Below are 8,967 nucleotides of genomic sequence, written 5' to 3' on the forward strand. Positions count from 1 at the left end.
TTGCAATGAACATATGCATGCATGTATCTTTATAATAGAATGATTGATGTTCCTTTGGGTATATATCCAGTACTGGCATTGCTGAGTCAAATGGTATTTCTGGTTCTAGGTCTCTGAGGAATCACCACGTTGTCTTCCACAATGGTTGAACTAATTTACATTTCCACCAACAGTGTAAAAGTGTTCCTGTTTCTCCACAGCCTCAATAGCATCTGTCGTTTCTTGCTTTTTAATAATCACAATTCTGATTGGTGTGAGATGATATCTCATTGTGGTGTTAATTTGCATTTCTCTAATGATCAGTGATGTTGAGCTTTTTTTCATATGCTTGTTAGTTGCATATATGTCTTCTCTTAAGAAATGTCTCTGTTCAAGTCCTTTGCCCACTTTTTAATAGGGTTATTTGTTTTCTTCTTGTAAATTTGTTTAAGTTCCTTGTAGATTCTGGATATTAGACTTTGTCAGATTGATAGATTACAAAAATGTTATCTCATTCTGTAGATTGTTTGCTCACTCTGATGATAGTTTCTTTTGCTGTGTAGAAGCTCTTTGGTTTAATTAGATCCCATTTGTCAATTTTTCCTTTTGTTGCAATTGCTTTTGATGTTTTCATCATGAAATCTTTGCCAGTGCCTATGTACTAAATGATATTGCCTAGATTTTCTTCTAGGGTTTTTATATTTTTGGGCTTTACATTTAAGTCTTTAATCCATCATAAGTTAATTTTTGTACAAGGTGTAAGGAAAGGATCCAGTTTCATTTTCTGCATATGGCTAGCCAGTTCTCTCAGTACAGTTTATTCATCACGGAATCCTTTCCCTATTGCTCATTTTTGTCAGATTTGTCGAAAGTCAGATGGTTGTAGATATGCAATCTTATTTCTGAGATCTCTATTCTGTTCCATTGGCCTATGTGTCTGTTTTCGTATCAGTTCCATGCTGTTTTGGTTACTGTAGTTTTGTTGTATAGTTTGAAGTCAGGTAGTGTGATAACTCCAGTTTTGTTCTTTAATAAGATTGTCTTGGCTATATGGGCTCTTTTTTGGTTCCATATGAATTTTAAAGCACTTTTCTCTAATTCTGTGAAGAATGTCAATGGTAGTTTAATGGGAATAGCATTAAATATATAAATTACTTTGGGCAGTATGGCCATTTTCACAATATTGATTCTTCCTATCCATGAGCATGGAATGTTTGTTCATTTGTTTGTGTTTTCTCTTATTTCCCTGAGCAGTGGTTTGTAGTTCTCCTTGAAGAGGTCCTCCACATCCCTTGTTAGCTGTATTCCTAGGTATTTTATTCTCTTTGTAACAATCGTAATGGGAATTCATTCATGATTTGGCTCTCTGCTTGTCTATTGTTGGTGTATAGAAATGCTTGTGATTTTTGTATGTTGATTTTGTATCCTGAGACCACTGAATTTGTATATCAGCTTAAGAAGCTTTTGGGCTGAGATGGTGGGGTTTTCTAAATATAGGATCATGTCATCTGCAAACAGAGACAGTTTGACTTCCTCTCTTCCTATTTGAATACGTTTTATTTCTTTCTCTTGACTGACTTCCCTGGCCAGAACTTCCAATAGTATGTTGAATAGGAGTGGTAAGAGAGGGCATCCTTGTCTTGTGCTGGTTAAAAGGAATGCTTCCAGCTTTTGCCCATTCAGTATGACATTGGCTGTCAGTTTGTCATAAAAGGTTCTTTTTATTTTGAGGTATGTTCCATCAATACCTAGTTTATTGAGAGTTTTTAACATGAAGGGATGTTGAATTTTAGCAAAGGCCTTTTCCTATGTCTATTGAGATAATCATGTGGTTATTGTTTTTAATTCTGTTTATGTGATGAATTATGTTTGTTGATTTGCATATGTTGAACCAGCCTTGCATCCCAGGGATGAAGCCGACTTGATCATGTTGGATATGCTTTTTTATGTGCTGCTGCATTTTATTTGCCTGTATTTATTGAGGATTTTTGCATCGATGTTCATCAGGGATATTGGCCTGAAGTTTTTTGTTATTGTTGTTGTATCTCTACAAGGTTTTGGTATCAGGATGATGCTGGCCTCAAAAGATGAGTTGGGAAGGGTCCCTCCTTTTCAATTGTTTGGAATAGTTTCAGAAGAAATGGTACCAGTGCCTCTTCATACCTCTGGTAGAATTCAGCTGCAAATCTGTCTGGTCTTAGGCTTTTTTTGGTTGGCAGGCTATTTATTATTGCCTCAATTTTATAACCTGTTATTTGTCTATTCAGGGATTCAACTTCTTTCAGATTCAGTCTTGAGAGGCTGTATGTGTTCAGGAATTTATTTACTTCTTCTAGATTTTCTGGTTTATTTGCATAGATGTGTTTATAGTATTCTCTGATGGCTGTTTGTATTTCTGTGGGATCAATGATGATATTCCCTTTATGATTTTTTATTTATTTGATTCTTCTCTCTTTTCTCCTTTATGAGTTTAGCTAACAGTCTATCTATTTTATTAATTTTTTTTCAAAAAACAAGCTCCTTAATAGCTGATTTTTAAGGGTTTTTCATATCTCTATCTACTTTAATTCTACTGTAATCTTGGTTATTTCTTGTCTTCTGCTAGCTTTGGAGTTTGCTTGCCCTTGGTTTTCTAGTTCTATTAATTGTGGTGTTAGATTTGAGATCTTTCTAGGTTTTTTTTCTTTTTCTTTTTGAGACAGGGTCTCACTCTGTGGCCCAGGCTGGAGTGCAATGATATGATCTTGGCTCACTGCAACCTCTGCCTCCCAGTTCAAGAGTTTCTCCTGCCTCCCTAGTAGCTGGGCACCCACCACCATGCCCAGCTAATTTTTGTATTTTTAGTAGAGGTGGGGTTTCAGCATGTTGGACAGACTGGTCTCGAACTCCTGACCTCAGGTGATCCACCTGCTTTGGCCTCCCAAAGTGCTGGGATTACAGGCATGAGACACTGTGCCCAGCCCTTTCTACCTTTTTGATGTGGGCATTTAGTGTTATAAATTTCCCTCTTAATACTGCTTTAACCGCATCCCAGAGATCCTGGTACTTTGTCTTTTTGTTCTGATTGGTTTCTAAGAACTTCTTGATTTCTGCCTTAATTTCATTATTTACCCAGGAATCATTCAGGAATAAGTTGTTCAATTTACATGTAGCTGTGTGGTGTTTTTTTTTTTTTTTTTTTTTTCCAGACAGAGTCTTGCTCTGTCACCCAGGCTGAAATGCAGTGGTGTGATCTCAGCTTACTGCAACCTCCATCCCCTCACTCAAGCAATTCTCATACCTCAGCCTCCTGAGTAGCTGGGAATACAGGCACATGCCAACATACCTAGTTAATTTTTGTATTTTTAGTAGACAGGGTTTCATCATGTTGGCCAGGCTGGTCTTGAACTCCTGACCTCAAGTGATTCACCCGCTTCAATCTCCCAAAGTGCTAGGATTACAAGCATGACCCACCACACCCGGCTTACATGTAGTTATGTGACTCTGAGTGAGTTTCTTAAATCTTGAGCTCTAATCTGATTGTGCTGTGGTCTGAGAGACTGCTAGGATTTTGGTTCTTTTGCATTTGCTGAGGAGTGTTTTACTTCCAATTATGTGATTGGTTGAGTTTAGGGTAATTGACATGTGGCACCAAAACTAATGTATGTTCTGTTGTTTTTGGGTGGGCAGTTCTGTAGATATTTATCAGGTCCACCTGATCCAGAGCTGAGTTCAAGTCCTGTATATCCTTGTTAATTTTCTGCCTCGATCATCCGTCTAATATTGACAGTGGGGTGTTAAAGTCTCCCACTATTATTGTGTGGGCATCTAAGTCTCTATGTATGTCTCCAAGAACTGGTTTTATGAATCTAGGTGCTCCTGTATTGGGTGCCTATATATTTAGGAGAGTTGGTTCTTCTTGTTGAATTTAACTCTTTACCATTATGTAATGCCCTTCTTTGTCTTTTTTTTTTTTTTTTTTTTTTTTTAAATCTCTGCTGGTTTAAAGTTTGTTTTGTTAGAAACTAGGACTGCAACCCCTGCTTTTTTCGGCTTTCCATTTGCTTGGTAAATTCTCCTCCACCCCTTTATTTTGAGCCTATGTGTGTCTCTGCCCGTGAGATCATTCCCTTCAATACAACACACCAATGCGTCTTGGCTCTTTACCCAGCTTGCTATTCGGTGTTTTTTAATTGGGGCATTTAGCCCATTTACATTCAAGGTTAATGTTTTATGTGATTAGGAGGTCAGGAGATTGAGACCATCCTGGCTAACACAGTTGAAACCCCGTCTTTACTAAAAACACAAAAAAATCAGCCGGGCGTGGTGACGGGCGCCTGTAGTCCCAGCTACTCAGGAGGCTGAGGCAGGAGAATGGTGTGAACCTGGGAGGTGGAGCTTGCAGTGAGCCGAGATCGCGCCACTGCTCTCCAGCCTGGGTCACAGGGTGAGACTCCGTCTCAAAAAAAAAAAAAAAAAAAAAAAATTCAGAATTACAAAGAGATTATTCTCACTCAAGAGCATCAACAAGAATTTTTATTTTCTAGTTCCCAGTTCAGTGTATTTTCATTTGACATATTGTTGTGATTTAATTATTGCCAGAAGCTTAAGTTTAACCTCTGAAATTCCTCCATCCAAACTCTCTATAGATTCCTTTACAAATTTTTGCCCATTTTTAATATGATATAGGATTATTTCCGTCATTCAACATGATCAAAATGTTGCTTGAAAAGTTAAGACAGAGCTTCAAATTCCCTATGCGCTTTGGCCACCCAGCGTCAAAACAGGGCAACTGCAGGCAGATGCTAACATTTTTACAGACAAGCATCATAGTACATGCTGTCGGTTTTATAGCAACAAAAATAAATCATGCCAGAGGTTCCGGAGTCTTTGAATGGTAAAAAGCATGTATATATTGAAGATATTCCCACTACAGAAAGAAGTGTATGAATATGAGAAGCCAAATTTTTTAATGAAAGATTTTAGTAGCATTAGTGAAAAGGTTGTACCAATTCCAAAATGCTAGAAACAATCGAAAGGAGTAAAAATATAAGAAGAATAGAGAAAATGAGATAGAACACAATCGTATGTGAGGAAGCAGCCAAAATTAAGAGAAGGTATATTGTCTTTTCACACTTTTTTTAATGTAGAAGTTAATTAGGGTAATGAGACACGCCCCCCCCCCCAAAAAAAACAGTGAAATTGCTAATATTGTGTTATTCAGAGAAATATCTAGCTGGAAAACTGAAAGGAAACCTGTAGAAGTCAAGTTCTACCAAGTTGTAATGACAAATTCAAGTGAGCAGTATCAGCAAGAGATCTTCAGGACTAATGTTAGAACACTGTCATCCAAGTGGATTTACTACACATCTAATTGTACAGAGATAGCACTTGCCCTTTGTTGAGCACAATCTATTAAAATAAAAATGACAATACCACCAAAGAAAGAAGTTATTAGCCCATTGATCCAATTACATGTATAACAAAGAGGAGTCAATTTCAGAGATGGGTATAGAGTATGTGCTTATTTAAAACTGAAAAAGTAGAAAAATGGGCCAGGCACGGTGGCTCATGCCTGTAATCCCAACACTTTGGGAGGCCGAGGCGGGTAGATCACAAGGTCAGGAGATGGAGACCATCTTGGCTAACATGGTGAAACCCTATCTCTACTAAAAATACAAAAAATTAGCTGGGCGTGGTGGCGCATGCCTGTAATCCCAGCTACTCAAGAGGCTGAGGCAGGAGAATTGCTTGAACCCAGGAGGTGGAGGTTGCAGTGAGCTGAGATTGTGCCACTGCACTCCAGCCTGGGTGACAGAGTGAGACTCCGTCTCAAAAAAAAAAAAAAAAAAAAAGTAGAAAAATGGCCATAGAACTCTGCATATGATAAGAAAAGGATTTTTATTGTTAATATGTCTTCTTTCATAATCAGGGGTTGGGCTTGGGCTCCCTGCGTCAACCACTATGGTGAAATCCTATCTTTTTAGGGTATCTGACCAAGCACAGAGCATGAATGTATAAGACTGTAGATATAGATTAGACCAGTGGCTCTCAACATTTTTATCAGGTTCCATACATTGGATAGAAAGCACTCTCACATATGTACTTGAGTTATTCAAAATTCCTGATTCCTTTCCTGAAAGTTATTTCTCTTCCCTGAAAAAAGCATGATTAATGCAAGTCAGTCAATTAAAAAGAACAATTACAGTAACTATTCTACTTTACATTTCAAAGTAAATACTTCTCAGAAGTCAATACTCTGTGAATAGTAACTTTATTGTTAATGACTCACTTCACAACAAATTATCAACCAGTATGAAACCTGTAGTCAAGCAATAAATATTGTTAAAGGTCATAATTTCATTATCCTTTGTGATTCAAGGTATACAGCAAATCAGGGAAAAGCAGGTAGAAAGAAATGTGGTGTATATTCACCATCAGCTAACAGAATTGAAAAGGAAGTTTCACATAGTACTCAGCTTTCCTTTATTTCCAAAAGTTTGTATTCAAAATATCCCAGACCCAAAACCTTCCTGTCATTTTAATCATATTCAGCTATGGAAATTCAACAACCTCTCCAAGAATCCAACTATAAGGAGGTGTTTCATTGAGCCCCGTATTTCACACATAAGCCTGCTTCTTCAGGTTTTGCCCTTTAAGGGGTTTGGAGAAGCACATTTTCATCTCTTTATGATCATGTTTCATATTCCCCAGGGATACCCTCTAGGACTAACTCCTTTCTGCCACCATTACACACTTTTTGAGCTTGTAAACTGTTATAGCTGAGCCTACCGAAGTCCTCTGACATCCATGAAGGAAAAGTCCCTCTCCTCCTCTGCCTGCTGAATAACCATTCTCTAAATATGTGTCCTCTTTTCTTGGCAGATAGAATTGCTTTCCTTTGAAATCCTGTTACAATAGTTGAGATTCTCATATGCTCTGGAAAAAAAAAAAAAAAAAAGTACTAATAAAAGTGAAACACTTGAAGAATCCTCTTTTTAATTCATTTGGCATTCTAAATTATCAAAGGTGTAGGCCATTTCTCAAAAGAAATAAATTATAACTGTACTGATACAACAGGTTTCTTAATGATTGCATTAAAGAGAGCAAAAAATACACCTAACCACATGAATCCAAGAGATATAAATGTTAAGGTAAAAATTATTAACAGATTAAAACTCTTAATATTAGAGTGCTTAAAGATGGCTGAAAATAAGCCTAAATATATGATTGCTATCTGAAGTCTTTGCTTCATACGCTAGTTCTAAAAAAAGTGCAATTATGAAATTATATAAAATAGAGGCCGCAAATTTTGGCTCATCTCTGAATCAATTCATACCCGGGAGCCACTATAAAAGCCTGTCTTTTCTTCTGGATTTACACCAGGCAGCTGCTAATATACCCCACCACCGTTCTTCTCTTCTTACTTGGGTAAGGGGCACAGTCAGAGACGTAGTAAGAAGGATGAATGGAACAGTGTTAAAGCCATGCTTCAGAATGCAGGTAAAAACAAAATCCCTAGATGTACTCTGTTTATGGATAAGCTGCCTAGTTTTCAAGATAATTACCTGAACCATTTAGGTAAATTCAATTTGCTAAATAATTATTAAAAGTATAAGTTTAGGCCAGGCACAGTGGCTCACGCCTATAATCCCAGCACTTTGGGAGGCTGAGGGGGGTGGATCATGAGGTCAAGAGATTGAGACCATCCTGGTCAACATGGTGAAACCCCGTCTCTACTAAAAATACAAAAATTAGCTGGGCGTGGTGGCACATGCCTGTAGTCCCAGCTGCTCAGGAGGCTGAGACAGGAGAATCGCTTGAACCCGGGAGGTGGAGGTTGCAGTGAGCCGAGATCGTGCCACTGCACTCCAGCCTTTTCATGACAGAGCGAGACTCTGTCTCAAAAAAAAAAAAAAAAAAAGATAAGTTGCTATTAGGTACTCCTGTGTTTGGTACTGTGCTTTGTTAATATATATGGTCTTGTCTTTCAGAATTTACAATTCAAGCTATATAATAAATACTTACCATCCACTGAAATTCATTAAACTCAATTATTCTTCTTTACTCCAAGAGTAGGTAGCCTCAGCTTGTGAATAGGATACCTTTCAAGATTTTATATATTGTTTTGAACTCAGAATGTCCCCATCCTATAGAAACTGATTAAGATGGAAATTAGGTTCCTATACCTGTGTACAAGCAAACAAAAAACTGTTAAACACAGAGATACTGAATCAAGTTCCCAGTTTGCATCACTACCAGTAAGTAAACATTGTTTGAACTCTTAGCCTTTTGGGAAACTAAGAACCTAATGAAAGCATATACTTCTAAAATTTCACAAACCATTAAGGTGTACCAGGTTAAGAAGGGTTGATTTAGCCCATTGTTTATTTAGGAATTTAACTGCCAATGTAAGAAATAATACCCCTTATAAGAGGCTGACTTATGGCCCCCACCACCAACATGGTTTGGCTGTATGCCCACCCAAATCTCATCTTGAATTCCCATGTGTTGTGGGAGGTAATTGAATTACAGGGACAGTTTTTTCCTGCACTGTTTTCATGATAGGGAATGAGTCTCACAAGATCTGATGGTTTTCAAAATGGGAGTTCCCCTGCACAAGCTTGCTCTCTCTTTGCCTGCCACCATCCATGTAAGACCTGAATTGCTCCTCCTTCCTTCTGCCATGATTATGAGGCCTCCCCAGCCATGTGGAACTGTAAGTCCATTAATTCTTCCCAGTCTCATGTATGTCTTTTTTTTTTTTTTTTTTTTTTTTTTTTTTTGAGACGGAGTCTCGCTCTGTTGCCCAGCCTGGAGTGCAGTGGCCGGATCTCAGCTCACTGCAAGCTCCGCCTCCCGGGTTCACGCCATTCTCCTGCTTCAGCCTCCCGAGTAGCTGGGACTACAGGTGCTCGCCACCTCGCCCGGCTAGTTTTTTGTATTTTTCAGTAGAGACGGGGTTTCACCGTGTTAGCCAGGATAGTCTCGATCTCCTGACCTCGTGAT

General features: G+C 38.2%; 1 long non-coding RNA gene across 1 annotated transcript; it reads right to left on the reverse strand.

Annotated features, from left to right (window-relative positions):
- Positions 1-6,215: 6,215 nt before the first annotated feature.
- LOC103238620 (uncharacterized) lies at positions 6,216-8,122 on the reverse strand. Its single transcript, XR_499239.3, has 2 exons — positions 7,987-8,122; positions 6,216-6,897 (listed from the first exon to the last, which is right to left on the reverse strand). It is a non-coding gene; the product is annotated as an uncharacterized lncRNA (long non-coding RNA).
- Between the last annotated feature and the right edge of the window lie 845 nt (positions 8,123-8,967).

Source organism: Chlorocebus sabaeus, chromosome 11 (assembly GCF_047675955.1).
Source record: "Chlorocebus sabaeus isolate Y175 chromosome 11, mChlSab1.0.hap1, whole genome shotgun sequence".
NCBI lineage: Eukaryota > Metazoa > Chordata > Mammalia > Primates > Cercopithecidae > Chlorocebus > Chlorocebus sabaeus.